The 22,528-nt window shown below is 44.4% G+C and overlaps 1 protein-coding gene across 4 annotated transcripts in view; it reads left to right on the forward strand.

The window, feature by feature from the left end:
- Nucleotides 1-304: 304 nt before the first annotated feature.
- Nucleotides 305-22,528, forward strand: part of TNR (tenascin R) — a 418,193-nt gene continuing 395,969 nt past the window's right edge. For 3 of the 4 annotated variants that reach the window (XM_031658364.1, XM_021930321.2, XM_031658387.1), the window contains exon 1: nt 305-859. The gene's annotated coding sequence lies outside the window, so the exon portion shown is untranslated. The remainder of the gene's footprint in view (nt 860-22,528) is intronic. The other variant, XM_031658392.1, reaches the window with a different exon arrangement.

Below are 22,528 nucleotides of genomic sequence, written 5' to 3' on the forward strand. Positions count from 1 at the left end.
GCAGACCCTGACTTTTTGGAGGGTTTCTTCTGCTGAGCGAGGACCTCAAACCACTTGAGAACCCCACAACTGACCTTATTCCAAAACATTCTATCCCAACCACTCGCCCATCCCATTCCACCCTGGATTTATCCTACAATCATGGGCAAAGGATCTGCAGAAGCTTCCATCCTCCCCCTTTCTCTTCCTATCTGGGTTGGTCAGAGGGAATCCTCTGTCTTCTTCAGGACCCTGGCTATGCAGAGGCAGCCCCAAGAGTTGGGTGCGGGGAGTATTCCTGAGCCTGAATCTGGACTGTTTAAGAGGATTTAGGATGCTTTTCTTTTCTGTCCACTAGGGGGCTGCTTGTAGGGGGATGGAAAAAACGGAGGCTTAAAAAAAATCATGCTGCTGAAATTTCAGCAAGAGGGGAAAAGAGAGAGCGCGTGAGAGAGAGAGAGAGAGAGAGAGAGACAGCAAAGCAGTCCCAGGCTTCCTCCTCTCTTTCACGTCAGAGGCAGGAACCGACTGTGCTAAGGCTGTTGGCTCAACACGCAGAGGAGACAGGGGCAGACCCAGGGAGAGTGAGAGAAGGGGGTCCTCTCTGACCCAAGGAATTACCACTAGTGGAGTGAAGCCACCTGACTTTTTGATCTTATTTTGGTTACCTCCTCATTCTCCTTCCACCCGTAGCCCTGACAGCTTGGGTTTCATTTCTTTCGTGAAGCCTTGTCTCTTCCTCCTAGAAAAGGAGGAACGGAAGAGAAGGGAAAGAGGTGGGCTCTCTAGGTGAGCGCATCAGCTGGCTTCAACCTGAGCAGACAAGAATTTTCTTCCCAGGAAGCTCCTCTCGCTCCCCGGCCGCCCACCCCCAGCCTGGGTAAGTCCGGAGCACTCGCTCCTTTGATTTTCTCGCTAACGTAATTTCAGCACCAAGGAGAGCTATGAGATGCATTTTGGTTCCTGTGTGTCTGTGTGTTCCTGTAAGGCATTTGGCACTAAGGTTACATCTATTTCTCTGCTGCCAGTAGAGTCGGGTACTGCGTAGGGAAAAGAAAGGCGCAAAACTATGTTTACCGAATTAAAGGGGGATGTGGACTCTGGCCTTGCGGGTGTGTGTTTGTGTGTGTGTGTATGTGTGTGTGTACTGTTGCATAAGACAGGTGAGGTCTGAGCTAAATTGCCGGTGGTTTCTGCGTGTCTCCATGTAGGGCTGTTCTTTTTGTCTGTAGATAAGCGAGAGGGTTTGGGGAATTAGTCGTGCACCTTCTTTAACTCTCTCCCGACAAGCCATCCATGGTGGGAAAGAGTTGCAAAGGAAGCCTGGGGGGTTGGGAGTGGAGGTAGAGCTAAAAGTTATGCACCTCTGAAAGAGCTTTAAAGAGGTGGTTTGTAAAATGTCAGTTTCCTAGGATTCTCTGGGCTCTTGCTGTGGAGAGAGACCAACCTGACCTTTTACTTTCTCTCCTGGTGTGAACCCATGGCAAGTGGGCAGGTGCAACAGGTGAAGCTCAGGCTGGGGCGGCTTTGGGGGGCTGAGGTCCCTTCTGACTTTATGGTTGTAGGAAAGTGCTAGTGTCTTGAGCTTTGCAGAGATTGGCTGATGTGGGTTATATTACATTTGCAAGGAGGCAGGAGGTACCCTCCACTTTTCTGTCATCCTTGGCTATGGGTGGTTGGAAAGAGGACAAAATCTGTTCTGCCCTGTTTTCTGGGGCATCTGGTAGTGAAAAACAACTAAGAAGAAAGGTTTGTCTCTATATGTCTAGGGCAAGCAGAAACAAACTTAGACTTGTCCCAGACTCAGGAGGGCTTCAAGAGGTACTCTGTTCTCCTTCAGCACTGAGAGGCTCTGCAAACAGTAGCTCATTATTACTTCATTCTTCACTGCTACTACTTTTTTGCAAGGTATTACTCTATCTCTCCTGCTTTCTGCCTCTCTCAAGTATGTTCAGTCAATTTCCTGCATCCGCTTTGGTATTGTCTTGGAGACAGTATATGCCTGCCCCTGCCCCATTCAGTCCTGGCCACGCCTACCTGGTTGAGTCATTCAACAAGTGGTGTTGAGGATTTCCTCCAATCATTCAAGTCTCCATGGAGCCAGCATCCTACAGGGAACTTGAAAGAGATGTGGCTTGTTGTAGGAGCAAGTTTTCCCTTATTTGACCCCTAACTATTTATGGTTCTGGTCACTTTCTTCAAGTGTGTTGAGACAGGGGAGATACATACGCAGGGTGGGGTGGTTTCACTCTTTCCAACCCCAAATGAACCCTAGAATGGTGATTCTTTGTCTTATTTTTAATTCAGCACCATGGGCCCCTTCTCCAAGATGAAGAAAATACTCTCCACCTCTGGCTGGGAGCCTTCTGGGTGAGAGACATAGTTCTGAGTGAAATGGCACCACTTTTCTTTTTTTACTATGCTTGGCATTGGATCCAGAAATCTTAGCATCTCCCTAGAATGGCAGGAAGTAGAATGCATCCAGGAAGAGAGTGAAGTCAGAGGTTGTAAGGGTAGGGAAGAAAGACTGAAATAGATAAATGCAGAGCATCAGAAACCAACACTGACTCATTCAATATTCTAACACTCCAAACCCTCCAGTCCTTGAAATCTTCTGGTTTGAACAAGTGAGTGGATGGATTTCTGCATGACACATCCATAAGGATTTTTTTAAAATTATGCCCTTGCAGTGGACCCTGTCCAAAACCACTGTTTATTACTTAAGTCACCATACTTAGTGGTCGTTATCTTATTAATACCCTTAAATTCTCTGAAAAAAAAAAGTGCTCAGTGACATTATTGGACCCATTTTATAAATGGAGAGACATGCTTAAAGTGGGAGGCCAGAGGATAGCAAAAGCGGAAATAGAACTTCTAACCTGCTAATATTCCCTCACCTAGGAAATGCAGTAATGCTCATGTGCAGGAGAGAAGGAATGAATTGCTCCCCAATGGATAGACTTGCAGCCAGAGCCTTTTAGGGAACTCAGTGTGGAGCAATGGCCTCTCTCTGGTGAAGAATGAGAATCAGTCAGAAGTCTCAAGGTGCTGCTGGCCTTTACTTCTCAGCTAATAAGATGGCCAAGAGTCAGGTAAAGAGCTCTCTGGGCTTACTGCAAAGAGACAACCCTGGGCTGGTGGCATCTAGGCTGAACTGATGTCATGCACCAGATTGCCACATCACCGTGCCCCAGAGATCCCAGCTGAAGCCACCCTATCTGGGGCATGTTGCCATAGATGTCTTGGCTTTGGGTGTTGGGTGACTGTTCTTTCTATGAACCTTTTCTGGGACCACCTTCACTGAGTCCTCTGTGGCTCTGAATGTGGCAAGGATGACTAAGGAGCAGGAGAGAACTGGGCTCTGAGCACGTATAGAACCACTAGAAGAGGAGTGGGAAAGTGGATGCAAACTCACTTTACATATAATGCCACTTCTGCAGCATTCCTGGCTGTCACATCTGGCCAGCAATCTGGAGACAAAGTAAGTTCTCATGCCCAGCCCCACTTCACTGTGCAGGGGAGACTGCTGGGCTGCCCCCCAGGACTGGGGAGATGAGGAGTGGTGGGGAAAGATAGGAGGAGGAGGTCAGCTGCTCTGCCCTATTCTCCATGGCCATAGGTTGCCATCTTTTACCTGGAAAGGGCCGCTATTACTTTTTTTGTTGTTGAAAAAATGATGTGTAATTTGTATATAATAAAATGCGCTGATCTTAAGTATTCAGATTAAGTTTTGACAATTGTGTACACTTGAGTACCCCAAAAAAGATGCACAAAAGTTCTCTGTGCTTCTTTCCAATTTTTCCCTCTCCCAACCCCATCACTTTCTGACTTCTATCAACATACCTTACGCTGCTACATTTTGCAGTGGAAATGTATTGCTGAATGTATTACTTAATAGATGTGGTATGTAAACCCTAGACTTTCCAGAGAACACCTCAGAGTTCTGAGGCTATTGTTACTGGGTAAGTAGCAAAGATGTGGGAGGGGTACATTCTGCACCCCAGCCTTAAGGTCATGGTGTTAGAAAGCCAAGTGGTCATTTCAACCGTTTATAGAAACCAACAATCAAATGTGAATAGAAACTGTAGAAGCTCCTGCAGGCAACTGCCTCAGAGCTGACCTGAGTTATTTGATGGAGTTCATAGAGATGATTTTCAAATTTTTATTAAAAACTTAGAATTCGATATTCCAAGTTGGTGGCTGGTCATGAATCTTCCCATCTGGGCTCCAGGAGAGGAGCTGAGGAAAGAGTATCTATGTGAGCTTAGTAAAGAAAGAAAGAGGAGAGTTCATTGTGATAGAGCTTATGCCATGAAATTCATCCCTATCCACAAAGGTCATGGTGGAGGAGGGTGCTGTTTCTGTTTATTTAAGAGTAAATTTAGAACCAGAAGCCACTTACAGAAACTCATGTACCAACATAGCTCTATCCAGGGATGTCTCCATTCACCCTGCTCCCATCCCTGGGTTGTGGGCTGGGTAAGGTGTTACTCTTTTGCATTTTACCATTAAGAACTAATGGAGTTATCAGAAGGTTTAGTAACTTTGGTGAATGTGTGTTTGTGTGTGTGTGCATGTGTGGTATCAGCACACGTGTACAAACATATATAATCAGTTTGGACATGTTGCCTGTCCAATTCTCTTCTACTCTGTCCCTCATTTAAGGGCCACTGGATAAAGATGGGGAATTTTGTGCACCATTTGTACATAGGGTCTTCCACAAGGAAATCAGAGTTTCTGGATTAGAATCTTTAGTAGAGCTTAAAATGTGTCCAGGTAGGTCACAGACCTGTTTACATGTTCAGAGGGTGCTCATGTCCTCTGCCTCCCTCCATTTGGAGACCTTACTATAGCATCTTCTTCCAGGGTTTTGCCCCTTTCTGGGGTCACCTGCCTTTGAGAATGCACTCAATGCATCCAGCCAGCTCTTTTAGGGGAAGGCTCCTGAATCATCTCTGCCAGCTGGGATCCCACAGAGTAAAGTGTTGGTTGCTAAACCACCATGTCATGGAAAGTTAGAAGACAGCCAAAGTGAGGACTCCCTAATATGGAAATACAAAGTTGAATGATGTCCACAAGCCAATTCCAGTAGATGATTTGGCAGAAGTGCAGAGATACACTTTTGCCTCATTTTGATTATGGGCTATGCTAATAAAGATGAGATTTCCTACCTACTAGAGTTTCATCTTCTTAAGAGACAGTCCAGTGGGGAAGGTGGAATTGGAATGAGGTTGTTCAAAAACTATTTCCAATCACATGTAAGAACCACTGTATCTTTGCCTTGGAAACATGACTTTGAATTACAACTGTATTGGTAAATTTTGAACACATCAAGCTAATAATATGCCAGTTGGCAAAGGGAATTCAAGCAACCTTGTTTTTGTTTTCTCTTTCCCTCCTTTTTAAAAATATAGTTCAGTGACACTAAGTACATTTACATTGTATGCAACCATCATCACCATCATCCATTTTCAGAACTTTCTCATTTTTCCAAATGGAAACTCTGTACACATTAAATGCTAATTCTCCATTTCCTCCCCCGCCAGCCCTTGGCAACTTCTACTTCCTATCTCTATGAACCTGACTATCCTAGGTACTACATGTAAGTGAAATCATACACTATTTGTCCTTTTGTAGCCAGTTCATTTTATTTAGCATAATGTCCTCAAGGTTCATCCATGTTATAGCATGTCAGAACTTCCTTCCTTTTTATAACTAAATAATATTCCACTGTATGTATGTACCACATTTTGTTTATTCATCCATCCATCAATGGATGCTTGCATTGTTTCCTATTCCCCTCCTTTAATTCTTGCCAATTGCCTCTGCTTTACTCTCCAATCAAGTAAGAAAAGGAAACTTTCTTGTTATGACACTCCCATGAGTTAAAATTGTTCCCTTTCGCTATGAAGTTCAAGCAGGTGGCTTCTTGGAGGCAAATGGAGGAGGATACATTGGGCTGGTGCACATGAATGAATTGGATTTATCTTCTATACTCAGATTCTCATTGCTAATCAGTACAACAGCCAAAGTTTAAGTGAGCATGGAGGCTAAACTCTCATCTATTCTCCCCGCTCAAGTGCCCCAATCTTATCCCAGAGAGGTACTAGCAGGCAGGAAGAAGTGCAGCCCTCGCCCTTGGGGAGCATGTCTCTGGGTTATGTATTACAAGGTGAGACTTCAAAATGGGGGAAGGAGTTCTGGGGTCAGGGACAAATGATCCAACAGACCCATTACAGTTTATTGAAGGGTTCCAGCCTGGTCTCCTAGGGACCCCTATCCTACAGCAGGGTACTGTCAAGGGCACCCCAACTTGGCTTCTATAATAACGTCTCATGCTCTGGCTATAAATGACTCAATAAAGGTTTATTACCAGGACCCAGGAGGAAGTTGTGATTACTTAAATCTGGATGTGTCCTCCTCAAACCACATGGTATGAGGAAAGACAAAGGGGGAAGCCTGGAACATTGGTCCTAGGACATTATCAACCCAAGATGGCTAACATTAGCAATATCTCTGGGCTGGAATTTGGTCTTTGACCCTAGTCTACCTAAAAATTCACATTCCTGGGCCCTGGCAGCTTGAGTCTTTCTATGGCTTAATGATAAGGCTAGCCAACACTTACTGGGTGCTTACTATAAATTTTGGCCAAGTGTTTGGCACAGAGAATGCCCTTAATAAATGTTTTCTGTCTTTACTATTAATGAACATTTTAAATACTTTACATCATTTAGTGAGTAAAACTTTATGATATATACTATTGTCCCCATTTTACAGGTGAGAAAACTGAGGCATAGTGATGCTAAATGACTTTCTTCTGGGTTGAACAGAACCAATAGAAAATCAGAAAGTTTTTATAAAGCCCTCACATTTTATAAAACCAAGCTCTTGAGGGGTTCAGAGAGGCTAACGTCCATGCCCAAGGCCACACAGCTAGTAGGTGGCAGGGCTGGTTTTTGATCAAATCTGTTTGGAACAGAGCCTACTTTGTTGTTGTTGTTGTTGTTATTTTTGTTTTTGTTTTGTTTTGTTTTTGAGACAGGATCTCACTCTGTCACCCAGGCTGGAGTGCAGTGGTGTGATCATGGCTCACTGTAGCCTCCACCTCCTAGACTCAAGCCATCTTCCCACCTCAGCCCCCTGAGGAGCTGGGACTACAGGCATGCACCTACATGCCCAGCTAATTTTTTGATTTTTTTTTTTTCTTTTTGTAGAGATGGGGATCTTTATATATTGCCCAGGCTGGTCTTGAATTCCTGGCTTTAAGTGATCCTCCCACCTTGGCCTCCCTCCCAAAGTGCTGGGATTATAAGCAAAAGCCACTGCACCTGGACAGAGCCTAAGTTCTTCCACTCTCTCTACTGGTTGTATCTTAGTCATCCCTCCCCTGCTCTGGGCCACATGTACACAGAGCCCATGGGGCAAAGGCATCAAGAAGCAAGACCTGGGAGTTATTAACAGGAAACTGAACTTCGAATTCCTATGCATCCCCTCCTTCCCTCATCCCCAAAAGCCTATAGAGATAATCATATCTTCTTTAAGTTGCTTTTATGAGAATTAAATAGGGCATGAGTACAAAGTCCCTGGTACAGTGTCTGGCATGGAACATGTCCTCTAGCCCAGATTGTGCCACCTGCTATTTAATATGGCCTGGGGACTGGGTGTAGCTCGGGGTACTCGGTATTTCAACAAGGTAGCAATTATCTGGGCTGACCTGGATTTTATATGCTCCTCAAGTGCTAATGGGTTGGGTTGGCCCTTGTTTTACATCACCTTGATTTTAGAAGCATATGTTGGCTATTTTTTCTCCTACTCTTTTAGCACCAAGAGCCAATCTGATATTTTTAAATACCTGAAAGGTGCCTCTTCCCAATTAATTACATTGAAATTGTACTAGACTGAAATTAATTTGAGCCTTAAGGAGGGTTTCTGAGCCCTATTCTGCAGTCAGCCAGACATCATGAACATTTGAGTTTCCTTTTTTCTACCTTCCTCTCCCTCCAGGTTCTTCTGCCATTATGAATTTTATTTATGAAACATTTTTCCTTCCTTTATAATTATGTTTTCCATAAGAAGAATATCTAACAGCCACCTCCTGGCTGGGCTAGAGTAATTGTTTGAATTTTTTGATGGTGTGCAATTTCAAAGGTTTGAGTTTATATAGATTACTTTGAATTTATCTCCACAAGTACATCGGGAGAGAAGCTGCTGCCTGCTTCATGAAGTATTGTAAGGCCTGTAGTCATGAGCACTGGCATTTGTGTGGATAGTCTGTTTATCTAAATGGATTTCTGTCAAACATATACCATAATAAACCAGATTTTGCCAGCTTGTCCTGTGTAAGTACCTCCTGATGTTCCCTGTGAATTTATCAATACCAAGGTCAGCTGTGGTGCCTGGGCCCAGGGACAGGTGTGGAGAGAAGATCAGCTGACAGTCACAGTGCCCTCTCTCCCTCCTCACACTGGTCAGCTGTGAGCCAGGGGTGACAGGGCACAGGCAGACAGAGAAGAGGGCAGTGCCAGGGCTGGAGAGCTCATGTCTGTCCAGGTGCTGGGAGGAGAGATGGCCAGCTGGGCAGATGGACAGGGCCCTGAACACCAGATGAGAGCCCCGCAAGTGGCTATGTTGAAAAGGGCAGAGGCCAGAGCTGCCTATAAAGGGACTGTCTCCTCACGGTGACCCAGTCCGTGCCACAGAGAGATGGAACTTATAAAGCAAGCCATAAAGCCTCCCATTCAAAGCCGTATATATTTATAGAGATATAAATGAAGTTTAATGCCAGTGAAACTCACTATAAAAGCAAAAGACTTCACCTGTATCTATACTTCAGGTGCAGATCAATGCAGGGCTTCCTGCCTTTCTGCAAACGAGAGCTGTCTGTGAGCACGTGTGCCCACTCGCTCACACGCAGCCCAGCTGCCTTGCTCTGGAGCCAGCCATGGGATAGGAGGGACAGAGGTCTTTTGAGCATCTGCAAGTGAGGCGCCCAGCAACGATGCGCTCCCCTTTCCTGCAAGGGCTGTTTAAAAACAGGAAGAAGAAAGAGAAAAAGGGAAAAGCACTGCCAAAACCAAGCTGCTTCAAACAGTCAGGAGCCTGGCTTTAAATAAAACAATTTGAGGCAGGTAGGCTTTTCATCTACCTTGGAAGCTGCCAGGTTTCTGCTCCTCAGACCTCCAGATGGGATGTGACTGCAAAGCCCACCTGACCAGTTCCACCGTCTAAGTGTCTCCACTGACCTTGCATCCCCTGCTGCCCATGCTCACCAGGCAGAAACACTCAATGAAACTCTAACCAACAAGAGTTTGAATCTTGACTCTGCCACTTACTAGCTGTGTAACTATGGGGAAATCCATTGACTTCTCTGAGCCCAGTTTCCTCACCCATGAAATGGGGTAAATAGCTCCTACCTCTCAGAATTGCTGTGTCTCTTAAATGAGATGTCATTTTCTACAAAAAGACGTATAACAGCCCTTAGCACATAGAGATTCTTCAATTAATAGAGTACTCACTTTGTGGGAATTCCAGACAGGAAGTGTATATTTCAAGGCTGGAGATCAGGGGCACAAGATTGCCCTCATATATGTCAACATATGTTGACATATCTTCTCCCCATGGAGTGGAGGAGGCCCTATTTGGCCTGAGGTTGGCTGCAGGAATGAGACATTGCATTCTTGAGATAGGCAGTGGCCTTGAGCCCTCTTCCCTTCTCATGCTGTCCCCAGCTCTCCCTGGCTGCAAGGCCTCTGAGCTCAAGGTAAGGTTGGCTGACCAAATAAGATAGCTCTTATCTCCATGAAGTTGCCCTTGGTGGGGCCTGGCTATGTCCTCATTACTGACTCCCTCACAAGGCAAGAAGCAGCAGTGTAGCCCACCGGGGCGTGGTTTCCCTGGGAAGTGTGTCTTGGCTAACTAGGGATGCCCTTCTGTACTGGACCCTCGAGAGGTGAGCACATCATGCCAAGGGCTCGAATTTCGTTGTGGGCCACCCTTCATCCAGGAGCGGGGCCAGGTGAGATGTTCTTGAGGGGAGGAAAGCATGCTGTTGATCTGCACCCTGATCTGTTCCAAGTGGGGTGTGGGGAGGAGACCACTATCAGTCAATCTCTCATTAAAAATGGTCTGAGGCACTGTGCCTGAGTTATGAAAATGCAAGGCATGAGTGTGCCATGCCCTCCCCTCTACCCCTACCCCTTTTTTTCATTTGTGTTTTATCAGCTTAATTTAGTGAGAATGAGAAACACAGGCAGCCATTCTTGGAGACTGGGAGGGAAAGGGACGAAAGTCCCGAGAGGGCCTGGGGTGACTTCTCCTGCCATGTCTTCACTCTGACCCAACAGAACCGTCCCAAGCAGCATCCTTCTTTGTGACTGAAGGCCCAGGAGATCGTGAGAAGTGCAGAGACCTGTCTCTCTCTCTGCACTCACCCTGTTCCACTGTTTTCACTATTTCCTGTGGGCCTCTGGCAACCACACCTGACATTCACTAACTCTGTGACAGTGGGAAATCTGGGAAGGGACCCAGCTCCCAATACTTGAAATGTTTTGACCTTTTCTTTTTAAGTTCTTAAGGTCAAATATTGCCAAAGAGATTATTTTCCAGTGGCAAAAGCCTACAAGAGAGGAAAAATAGCATTTTTACTTCTAATGTTTTGCATCTCACTCCAGAGCCAGGCTCAGCAACTGGCCTGACCAGGACCTGCCAGTGATGAAGGAGGAACTGTGGCAAATGGTTACCTGAGCTCTGATTTGGGGATGTTTAGGATCTCCTGGGTTCAGAAATCATCAGCTGGGTCCCCAGATAGCTCCACCTCTATTTTCAGTAGCAAAATAATCGCTAACATCTACATGACAAAAACTATTTTCAGGCAATGATCTAAGTATTTCATGTATAGAAACTAACTGATCTCAAGAATCTCTTTTGGAATGAGGTGCTATTGTTACCCCCATTTTACAGGTGGGGGAACCAAGACACAAAGTTTACAAAACCTGCCTGAAGACATGTGACAAACGGCAGAGCCAGAATTTGAACCCAGGGATTCTGTGCACTTAATGACTATGCTATCTCTGAGCATCACACAGAAACCTTCCAGGTTCCCCATTGCCAGAGAGTGACACAAGGAGCTGGACAATTACAGTCCTTACAAGCTTGGTCTGAACCACAAAGGTCAGGTGGAAAGTAAGACCAGAGCAGTCACTATTTCTCTATGGGGCTTGGTTCTGCCAGTCCTACCCCTCTTCCTTGGGGAGTCATTCTGTTTTTTTAACAAGGCCCTATCTAACTCTCACAAGATAAGAAAAGAATACAGGTCCAAAGTAAGTGAGTTTTCTTAAATGGGTTTTCCTTCATCCAATCTCACAAGGTAGTGTCAATTCTCATCTATCCACAAAAGCCTCATTCACTTTGTGGCTTATTCACTTTGGAGATTATCTGGGCCAAAGTTGTAACTACTCATCCACTTGTGGGCCACTTCTTTTAACTCTGATCTGCCATCATGAAAAATGAAATTCCTAAAATGGATTCTGAAATGATTGGTCCAGCTGGGCAGGAATATGGACGGCAGATACAGCCAAGCCCAATTTGTTCCTGTGGAGGTTTCTTGTTCAGCTGTGAGGCCATAAATTGAGCACTAATGGTAGCCAGAGCCTCCAGAAGATTCAAGGGGAGGCAGGGGGTGCTGGTGAGGGTATGGGGCAATGCAGGGTCAGCCCAGGCACATCCCTGCTCTGGAGTCAGAGATGGAGATGACAGCAGGGTATCAGCAGAAGAAGCAGGTGGGATGTTCAGCACTTTATAGCCACTCACAGCATGCCAGACACAGCAGCAAACCATGCCAAGAGGCAGACTCATACCAGAGGAGATGCACTGGGGTCCCGGCAGGCCTGAGAACCCCAGTGCAGGCTGGGTTAGAAGCTAGAGTTTAGTTCTTGCATCAGGTGCTGAGCGGAGACAGTTGACAGGGGGGTGCATCACAGCTCTGGGTAAGGTGATTCAGGGCTGAGAACCCATGCCAGGCTTGGAACAACTACCCACAGGCAGCAGGACACAGAGTAAGCATGAGTTCTGGAGTCAGTGAACGTGAACCAGAATCTTGGCTCTGCCTGCTGTCTCCCCTTAATGAAATCATTGAGCCTCTCTGAGCCTTCGTTTTCTAGTCTCTAACATGGGAATAATAATTACTGTCCATAATTCTGTGAAAATTGAATAAGGCAACATATATAGGACTCTGGGCACCTAATTGGTACTCTGAAAATGTTTATTCCCCCAGTAGGAATAATAATTTCCTGCATTTTGTTTGTGTTTTATACTTTTCATAGTCATATGCTATATTTGATCTGCACAACCATTGGTGAAGGTAAGCAAAATGACTGTTATTAGTTACTTCCAATTTATACATGGGAGAATTACTATAGAGTTTCAGTGACTTGCCCAAGATAGCACAGGGCAATAAGTGACAGAATTGAGGTCGCAACCACACTAACCCACACCTGTCAGTTGAAACATTTATGGTTCCCTTTGTTGTCCTGTAATTGGGCTGGTCATTGAAATCACAAAGGTCAAGAAGACCCACTGTTCCGATGGCCAGAAGACAGAACCAGCTCCATGGGCTCTGCAGTATCTCTGTGGATACTGGGCAGGGCCTGGGGTGTCCTTTAGAGACTTTGGCACCAGGCCTTTCAAGTCCTCTTATTTCTACAATGTGTTCTGAGGTAGCTTCCTTAGTAGCTTAGTGCTGAGTGCTATAGAGGCCAAGCTTCCTTTAAGTCATATATCGTTGGCTTTCTGCCCCCAGACAGACATCTTAGGAGCCTGAGTCACTGAATGTGGCTACTGCAAAGGAAGCATCTTCCACCTCATTCCTCCACTAACCGCAGAAGACAAAGCCTGTGTGTGCAGCAGGTCAGTAGCCTCAAATGCTAGCTCCACAGAGAAGCCCACTGTAGTATTCTTATCTAAAATAACTCTCCTTATCACCACTCTCTCACTTTACTTTTGTTTATCACATTTATCACCAGCCAACATAGTATATATGTATGTTATTTCTTCCTTATTGTCCGTTCCCTCTCAACAGAATATAAACCTGGTGAGAATAAAGACACTATCTGTCTTACTCACAGTTGCATTCCCAGCCTGGAATTCTGTTGGCGTTCAGTAAATATTGGTTGAGTGAATGAACAAATGGGTTTTCATCCAGTGTTCTCTATTTCAACAAGCTGTTATTAAAGATCTACTCTGTGCCAGTCATTTCATTAAAGGCTGAAAACCGTGGCTTCACTAAAGGTGAAGTTCAGTGACAGATGGCTCCCTGTCTTTGAGGGTCTTCCAATCTGGTTGGAGTAAAGGGGGAGTCACAAAGATAACTTCCTAGCATTGTGCTAATGTCTAGGAACCAGCTGTGTCAAGTAGGAGTGGGATCAAGGGAAGGGTGACTCATCCTGCTCAGGGTATCTTATTAAGTTCCACGAAGGAGATGACAGGTGGGTTGCATATTAAGGGTGCGTAGGACTTTGCCAACCCAGAAGGGGCACTCCAGGTAGAAAGAACAGCATATGCAAAGGCTCAGAGTCCTAGAAAAAGCATATTGGAAGGTAACCAAGAAACGTGATGTGGCTGGAACAGAGAAGCACTGGGCCTTGGTGCAGGTGGTAGTGAGAATGGTGAGATGATACTGAAAAAGGAGATTGGAATTTGTTTTTCTCTTCAGGATACTAATGGGGAGAATTACCAACTGCTCAGAGTACCTTAGGCATGAGATCTTAAGCTATGTTGTAAGATGCAAGTTTGTTGCCTCTTTCATCAGAGAATTACAGGAGCAACTTAACTAAATTTTATTCATGATTGAGATGCTCTTTTATATTAGTCACACCTTTTACTGCAAGATCTCCAAGTCCAAGAGTGATGGAGGGACTTGGGATGAATAGATGGGACCCACCTAGCTGCCAGATTCCTCATCTTCGGTAGAATGCTGGGGGATGCCATGCTGTTCTCGTTGTAACAACCTAAGGCCAGTTCCCAGCCACCTACACTGATTCATTCATTCTAGATACTTTCATAAAAATGACACCACTCAGATTGGTAATATAGAGATTAAAAGCAAGATTGTTTAGTGAGAATGAGAGATACAGAAATGAATGAAAGAACAGAAAGGGAGGGAGGGAGGGAGGGAGGGAGGAAAAGACTAGGTACGGTGGCTTATGCCTGTAATCCCAGTGCTTTGGGAGGTTGAGGCAGGGGATTGCTTGAGGCCAGGAGTTTGATGGTGCAGTGAGCTATGATCTCACCACTGCACTCTGGCCTGGAGACAGAGCAAGACCCTGTCTTGAAAGGAGGACAGAGACAGAGAGAGAGAAAGAGAGACCTTAGACCAGAAACTTGAATGCTCATTCTGTTTGCTCTAACTGTGGCTTATTTAAGAAAATTGTCCATTCTGCTTACTAAATCCCTTCTCTTCTGGAAAGAGGATGTGGTTGGGAGGCTCCCATGCCAGGGGCTCCACTCCAGGAAAATGCTTCCCTATTGATTTTTGTGTCAGCAGTTCAAATGGGGGTATTTATACTGCGGCTGAGCACCTAATAAAAATTTAAATTATTGTTTAAAAAAAAAAAAAAGTAAGGAAGGAAAAACTCATCAAGGAATGACCTGCTAAGGAGAATAAAAAATAGCCACACATAGGAGATGAGGACCTCAGGAAAGGAACTGGAACACTAGGGTTGTGAGGTTCACCAAGATGTGTCTCAGGCCCTTGCGTTTCTCCTCTTGAATGCCTCTCCCTCTGATCCAAACACTTCTCCCAGGCTTCATCACTCATTAGCTCAGGAGACTGGGTAAATAACAGGCATTTCTCTCTTACCTCTTCTGTTCCTTGAGTGGGAGGAAACAATGGAATCTCAAATATCACTTATGCAAAGCTCTTGGAAAGAGCATAACACATAGTAGGTACTCAACAAATATTGATTTCCCTACCTCCTTTCCCCTGTGTAGGATCCCATATTCAGTTGCTTCCTCAAAGGCCATGCCCTATAGCCTATTAAAACCTGATTGCAGCCAGCTGCTGTCCTACTTGAAAGACCCTGAGCCGCTAAATCACACCTATGTATAAATGATCGATAATGAATTAATAGGTTAGTGGTAGCACTTATGGAAGGCAGAAGGCAAGAACCAAAGGAAGCTTTAATGGCAGAATGTTAGAAACCAGTTACAGGCCTCTGTAGTGAGAATTTGGGTGATGAGGCTTCAACAGAGTTCCTTAAATCATGCCTGCTAGGAAACCACCTCTCTCATCACCTGTAAGGACAGATGGTGCACAGGGTCAGAAGAGCAGAGATCAGGACCCTCAAACTTTAGTGTTGGCATCAGAGGGCTCACCTACTCCCTGACCATATCCTTGACTTGACAGTGTCATTAACTGTACCGTCTCCAAAGTCTTGACTTCAGGCCTCCTGACAGCTTGTCTTTTCCTTCTGGCTCCAGTATTACAACTCCAGCAATTATACAGTTGCAGCCTCTGACCTTGCCTCTTTTTAGCCATCCATAGCCTCACCCTGGCCTCACCTTACCAGGCTTAGAGTCCACCATCCACTGTTACCACTGATCTCCTGCAGAAACCTCTCTGGATTTATTTTCTTGTACTCATCTGGCAAAACTCCAACCTGGTTAAACCCAATTTCTGGTCTATCCACACTTATGTCTGGACAACTATACATTGCCAGAGAAAAATAGATAGTTGTGCTGACTGTTGTCACTTAACAATAATGACCATAATTCCCAAATGAATACTAGAAATAGTCTGGCAATCTCACTATATTTTCCTAGTAAGTTACCTTTCCTGCCTCCACAATTTTATTTCTCCTTTCTCAAGAGATGGCTGCCCTCCCTTTTTAATCTTCTCTCAGATGATGACCTTACCTTGTATTTTATAGACAGGCAGTCCCTCATCTCCCTGCCACTACTCCACACCTCTTGTTGTCCCTGTGCCCATCCTTTTGGCCTTCCCTTTTTATTCATGGGTGCCATGGCCCTGCTTCTTGCCAAGGCCAACCCTCCCCAAGTGCCCTAGACCACACCCTCTCATGCTTCCTAAACCTCTGTTCCTGCAATTATCACCACTTGAATCCTCAGTTTCTCCCTTACTACTTTGTTTTCCTATAAGCATAGAAATGTGTTCTGATATCTCCTACCTTGAGAAAGTGAAACCCTCTCTTGACTCTACTGTCCTTGTAGTTTCCACCCTATTTCTCAGCTCCCATCTCTAGCAAAACTTACTGAAAACATCACTGTTTCCAATTCTCACTTCCAGTCTCTCTTCTCCCAAGCAGGCTTCCATCCTCACTACTCCAAAGAGACTGCTCTTGTCAAGGACTCCAGTGAACTTCATCTCATCAAATCTCCTGGTCATTTGTCTGTGTTAACTTGGTACTTGGCCTCTCAGCATTATTGGATAATTATTCCTCCTTACTTTTGGGAAAACGGGTCCATGATAATTACTATGGATAAATTTGGGGTTTTAAACAAAGATCTCATGGATCCAAAGTTTTAGGCAATATGGACCTCCTAAAAAGATTCACAATTTTGTTTTACTCCATATGGACTATTAAGTAGACAACAGGGTCAAACAGCAAGGTCATACAATCAGGAGAGTTCCCTTGTCATTGCTTAGGCAGTCCCCTTCTGAGAGCCTGGCTTCTTTCTCTGGAGCCATCAAGGAATAGGCAGGGAGAAAGGATCTTCCTTTCAGTCCAGTGTTGATCTGTGGCTTCTTCATGCCCTTGTTTCTGCTTGGCTGTCACTCCTTACATGCCACATTGGGGCTCATTCAAGCTGATTTCCCCAGCCCTGCCCACTTCCACCTCTCTGTTGATTTACCTATAATCAAGGGCTATTTGTCTATCATATTTACTTCACTGAAAAACAGTCATTGCTTTGAAGGATTTCATAACATGCTATCAAATAAATTATTTTGAAAAAATAATATTTTAAAAATACTCAGCCTTTGTGATAATTTGTGATCACATTTTGTCTTTCAATTTTTCTTTTATATTTTATATCATTGGCCTGGATTTGGTCTTTAAAAGTCTGAACCTCAAATGCAGATCTTGCTTAGGCATTTGCTGACCTACAACCAATGAAAAAGATGTTTGCTTAGTCACAGAGTATATTCTGCTTTGCAGAGGTACTTTCTCTGACCACAGACAAGGAGGTAGTTTCATTCCTTGTGAAAACTCACTGAACAACACCCTCAGACCCTTATTTGACTACAGGCACCTTAGGAGATTGAGGAGGGATATTTGAGATGCAACTTTACTTTCATATTAAGGTTTAGGCCTAAACTGCAGAAAATCTATACAATCACAATTTTTAACTTAAAACATTAATCAGCAACAACCTGGACTTCCTCCTACATATCCAAAAATCCCACCAAATATATTGCTGCTTATCATTTCCTGGTCTTCTATAGCACTGCTGAATATAACATAGGGTAGATGCCTGTATCATCTGAGTAACAGATGGCAGGTGTTGGTATGGCCTTTTATTACTTATCTGTGTAATCTTTGAGATGTTCTTGAGGACTGGTACTTTAGCATACCCAATAGCACTAATAACTTTATATATTCTTCTGTTATCATATTTACTATCATTTAAGTAATCAATTTTCTGCTCCATTTATTTGTCCATTCTATGAAAGAAGTGCTGGAAACCTCAGAGTTGCTCCTAAACACTCTAAACCCCCCCCTTTTCTTTTCTCATTGCATTTTTTATGAAATTGGCACCTCTAATGCTTCCTCCCATCACTCCACTTTCGTTTCCATGACACATTCTGAAGTACAGAAACACAAACACATTGTAGAGTCCTCAAGTAAGAGGCACCCAGGCTTCAGGAACTGTCCTAGGTGCTGAATATCCAGCAGTGACAAAGGTCTCTGAGCTCCTGAAACATTCATTGGGGGAGAGGTGTAACACATCCATCGCCAAGTTCTATTGACTTTACCTGCTTAATATCTCTTACATCAGGACATTCCTCTCCATTTCTAACCCACTAGCGCCTTCATCTTTCTCTTCTACTATTAAAACAAGTTCCTATCTTCCCCACATCCTCTCTTGCCTGTTATTTTTTCCCCTAAATTTTGATCCTTTATTTTCTTTAGAATAAATAGTTGCCATGACTGTTATTGATGAAGAAACAGATGTCACTGAATTATTGAGAGCTATGGTCATCGTGGATGTTAACATCTGGGATGTGTTTTGTGAACACTTGTGATTTTAGGTATAGAATTTAAGGTGGTGGAAGTTGTATCTGTTGAGACTCCTGATGTTGCCATTTTTGACAATGCTGTGGTTTTCATAGTGATGACTGTCATATTGCTTAAGACTGAGGAAACTCAAGTTTGTGATAATTCCACAGTGCTATGGGAAGGTTCACTTATATGGCTAGAAGGCACACGTTGGATATTCTAGTTCTAGAGATTGGGAAGTTCAAGATTAAAGCACCAGCAGATTCATGTTTGGGTGAGAGGTTGCCTTCTGCATAGATGGTACCTCTTCATTGTGTCCTCACAGGGTGGAAAGGGGCCTGTTGCTTTTTCCCAATCTATTCTCTACACTTTCATTGATGGTATCAGCAATATGTATATCTGATCATGTCACTCCCCTGCTTAAAACCTTCAAGCACTTTCCATTGATCTTAGGACATAGGCAAAAGTTCTTAACGAGGCTCTACATTATCCAGTCCCTGTTTCTCTCTCTAGCTTTGCTCCCTCTCACACCCTGAGCTCAAGCCATGCTTGGCTGTTTTCTGAGTTCCCCACACTCCCTAGTGTCTGTTCTCTATTCTTCCCCTTTTTCCTTCTTCCCCTCCCCTCCAGGTCATTTCGCCACACCTTCCTGCCTCTGCCAAACTCATTTTTATCTGAAGATCTCAGCTGAGATGCCACTTCCTTCAGGAAGCCATCCCTGGCTCCCCAGACCAAGCCAGGTGCCACAGTTACATGTTCTCATAGAACCTTCTAAGTTTCTGTTATCATTTGAAAATTTTAAATTGTGAAATGTAACACATGCATAGAAATAAACATAAAACATAAACATTAAATTTAATCAATAACAATAAATCAAATTCTCCATAACCACCCTTCAGGTCAAGGAATAGAACATCACTAAGACATCAAGAAGAACACCCCTGATATGGTTTGGATCTGTGTCCCCACCAAATCTCATGTTGAATTGTGATCCCCAGTGTTGTAGGTGGGCCCTGGTGGGAGGTGACTGGATGAGGGGAACAGATTTCTCATGAATGGTTTGGCACCATCCCCCTTGGTACTGTCATCATGATAGTGAGTGAGTTCTCACTAGACCTGATTGTTTAGAAGTATGTAGCACCTCTGCCTTCTCGCTGTCTTCCTCTTGCTGTGGCCATGTGAGGTACTGGCTCCCCCATTGCCATCCGCCATGACTGTAAGTTTCCTGAGACCTCCCCAGAAGGCAAGCAGATGCCAGCATCATGCTTCCTGTGCAGTCTGCAGAACTGTGAGCCAATTAAATCTGTTTTCTTTATAAATTACCCAGTCTCAGGTATTTCTTTATAGTAATGTGAGAACGATGATCACATTACTAATGAGAACCCTGATCACAAACCCTCACCTCCACTGGCAATAACTGCTTTCCTGACTTCATGGTAATAATTTCCTCACTTTTGGAGGGTTTAGAATTTATAAGCATAGAAATATATACAGTTTATATATCCAATATCAATTTTCTCAAATTTGCTCAAAATATTTAAAACAAAAATATATCCCATATAAACATATAATTTACATATAAATTTGTCAGTTATTTCCTGTTAGGAGCCAAGAAAAATAAATTTATATATTTAATTATTGAGACAAAATTTCACTCTGTTGCCCAGGCTGGAGTGCAGTGGTGTGATCTTGGCCCACTGAAACCTCAGCGTCCTGTGTTCAAGTGATTCTCAGCCTCCTGAGTAGCTGAGATTATAGGCGTGAGCCACATGCTCAGCTAATTTTTAAAAAATTATTTTTAGTGGAGACGGGGTTTCATCATGTTGGCCAGGCTGGCCTCAAACTCCTGGCCTCAAGTGGTCCACTCGCCTCGGCCTCCCCAAGTGTTGGGATTACAGACATGAGCCACTATGCCTAGCAAAATAAATGTATCAGTTTAGAAATATATATGTATATATTCTAACCATATATATAAGACTACTTAACTAATATCCATGTTTCCCAGGAGACTGTAAGCTCCAAAAGAGCAAGGATAGAGTCTCTTTTGCTCACCTTTGTCTTTCCAGAGTCCTGCCCAGTCCCTGGCATATAGTGAATCCTCGATACATATTTGGAGACTGAGTGAAGATGACACCCAGGTAGACTCCAGGTAAGGGCTGAGCTCTTATGAGAGTCCTTATAAGGACCCCTTTTTAGAAGGTGGCTGCAAATTGGGCATTAGGGCATCCACTGTGTATAAGAAATATGTTTAGATGCCTCTGTCATGTTCCTCCCAAAAACCTTAAATAAGAAAGGTGATTAAGAAAGCTATGTGGGAAAATAATTCTGTCTATTGTGCATCTTTCTATGTATCTGTCTGTTTTTTTATCTATCCAATCATGTAATATTATACAAATGCACACCTATTAAAATATATCAGAGGCTGGGCGCAGTGGCTCATGCCTGTAATCCCAGCACTTTGGGAGGCCAAGGCGGGCAGGTCGTGAGGTCAGGAGCTTGAGACCAGCCTGGCCAATATGGTGAAACCCCATATCTGTTAAAAATACAAAAATTAACCCATCGTGGTGGCATGCGCCTGTAATCCCAGCTACTTGGGAGGCAGAGGCAGGAGGATCGCTTGAACCTGGGAGGCAGAAGTTGCAGTGAGCTGAGATCGAGCCACTGCACTCCAGCCTGGGTGACAGAGCAAAGCAAGACTCTGTTTTGGGGGTGGGAAAAAACACAACTATCTATCTATCTATCTATCTATCTATAGCCGGTACTACACACACACACACACACACACACACACATATACACACACACATACATACACACATATATATATAGCCTGTACTAGTATATACAGGTATATAGTACAGGCCATATATATATATAGTTGTGTATATATACACAGGCTATATATATATGTGTGTGTGTGTGTGTGTATGTGTCTGTGTGTGTATGTGTGTGTGTGTGTGTGTATATATATATAAAACAAAAATAGGCCAGGCACAGTGGCTCATGCCTGTAATTCCCCAGCACTTTGGGAGGCTGAGGCAGGCAAGTGGCTTGAGTTCAGGAGTTCAAGACCAGTGTGAGCAACATGGTGAAACCCTGTCTTTATAAAAAACACAAAGATTAGCTGGGCATGGTCGTGTGCACTGGTAATCTCAGCTACCTGGGAGGCTGACATGGGGGGATCGTTTGAACCTAGGAGGCAGAGGTTGCACTGAGCTGAGATGGTGCCACTGTACTCTAGTCTGGGCAACAGAGTGAGATCTTGTCTCAAAAAAATTAAAAAGACTGGAAAAATAGAGCATGGTAGAAGAATAGGGTGGGAAAAATGGTTACTGTCTCATAAGCAGGCATAAGTATTGGCGTCCACTCATGACCTACAGGAATAAACCCTTTCCCTGTCAGCAACTTGAACTAGAAGATGGTGAAGAAATAAACTGTGTCTCAGGGATTTGATTCATGAGGCAGAAAACCCGTGGCAGGATCATGGAAACACATGAATTATTCACAATTCAAACTGATAGGGGAAGGAGGAGGAGGGGAATGACCAGGAAAGAAACATCAAGGAAATGAAACCCTCCATGGCCAGGGAGGGCCCCGGAGGGTGGCAATGGGACAAACTGAGGGAGTGTCCCTACATCTGAAAGTCAGTCACAGCTGGGGTAGCAGCCCAGCAGCTCATGATTGGGTTTAAAAATAAATTCTGATACCAGGCTCACTGCTGTCCTGTGATTGCAAGAGAGGGGAAGCACATCCGACCGCAGAGGCAGGCTGGTCAGTGGGGCGGGGGAGGGCGCTGATGGATCTGAGAATCGGGGGAGAGTGGATGCGCAGGACGAGAGCGGGTGTCACCCTCTAGGAAGGGTTACTCTTCACTCCAGTTGATTTGAGTGTCTGAACAGGGTTGGGGAGCTAGGGAGAAAAGACAAGGCTTGTTCCTCAATGCAAAAGAGAGACTTAGGATTGTGCATAAGAGAGAGGGAGCCCATGGTGAGTAGGAGAAAAAGGTGAAGGCAGGTTTCAGGAGCTGAGTAAGGCAGTGCAGAATGAAGAGAAGCTCACGGCATTGTCAGCAGCAGGATTACAGTTAATGGGTTTCAAGAGACTCAGTTGGGAGGCAGCCGGGTGGAATGGGGGCGGATCAGTCTGCTTTAAAAACGTGGGTGGGGTGAACACAGCCAGTACACGTTTACTGCCCCACTAAGAGCAGAGCACAACTCGGCATGCCCACATATGTTTGTTGAGCACTTACTATGCGGCAGGCTGGGCATACAGAAAAAGGTCATCTCTCAAAGAGCTTACATTCTAACTCGAGGAAG

Source organism: Papio anubis, chromosome 1 (genome assembly GCF_008728515.1).
Source record: "Papio anubis isolate 15944 chromosome 1, Panubis1.0, whole genome shotgun sequence".
NCBI classification, from domain to species: domain Eukaryota; kingdom Metazoa; phylum Chordata; class Mammalia; order Primates; family Cercopithecidae; genus Papio; species Papio anubis.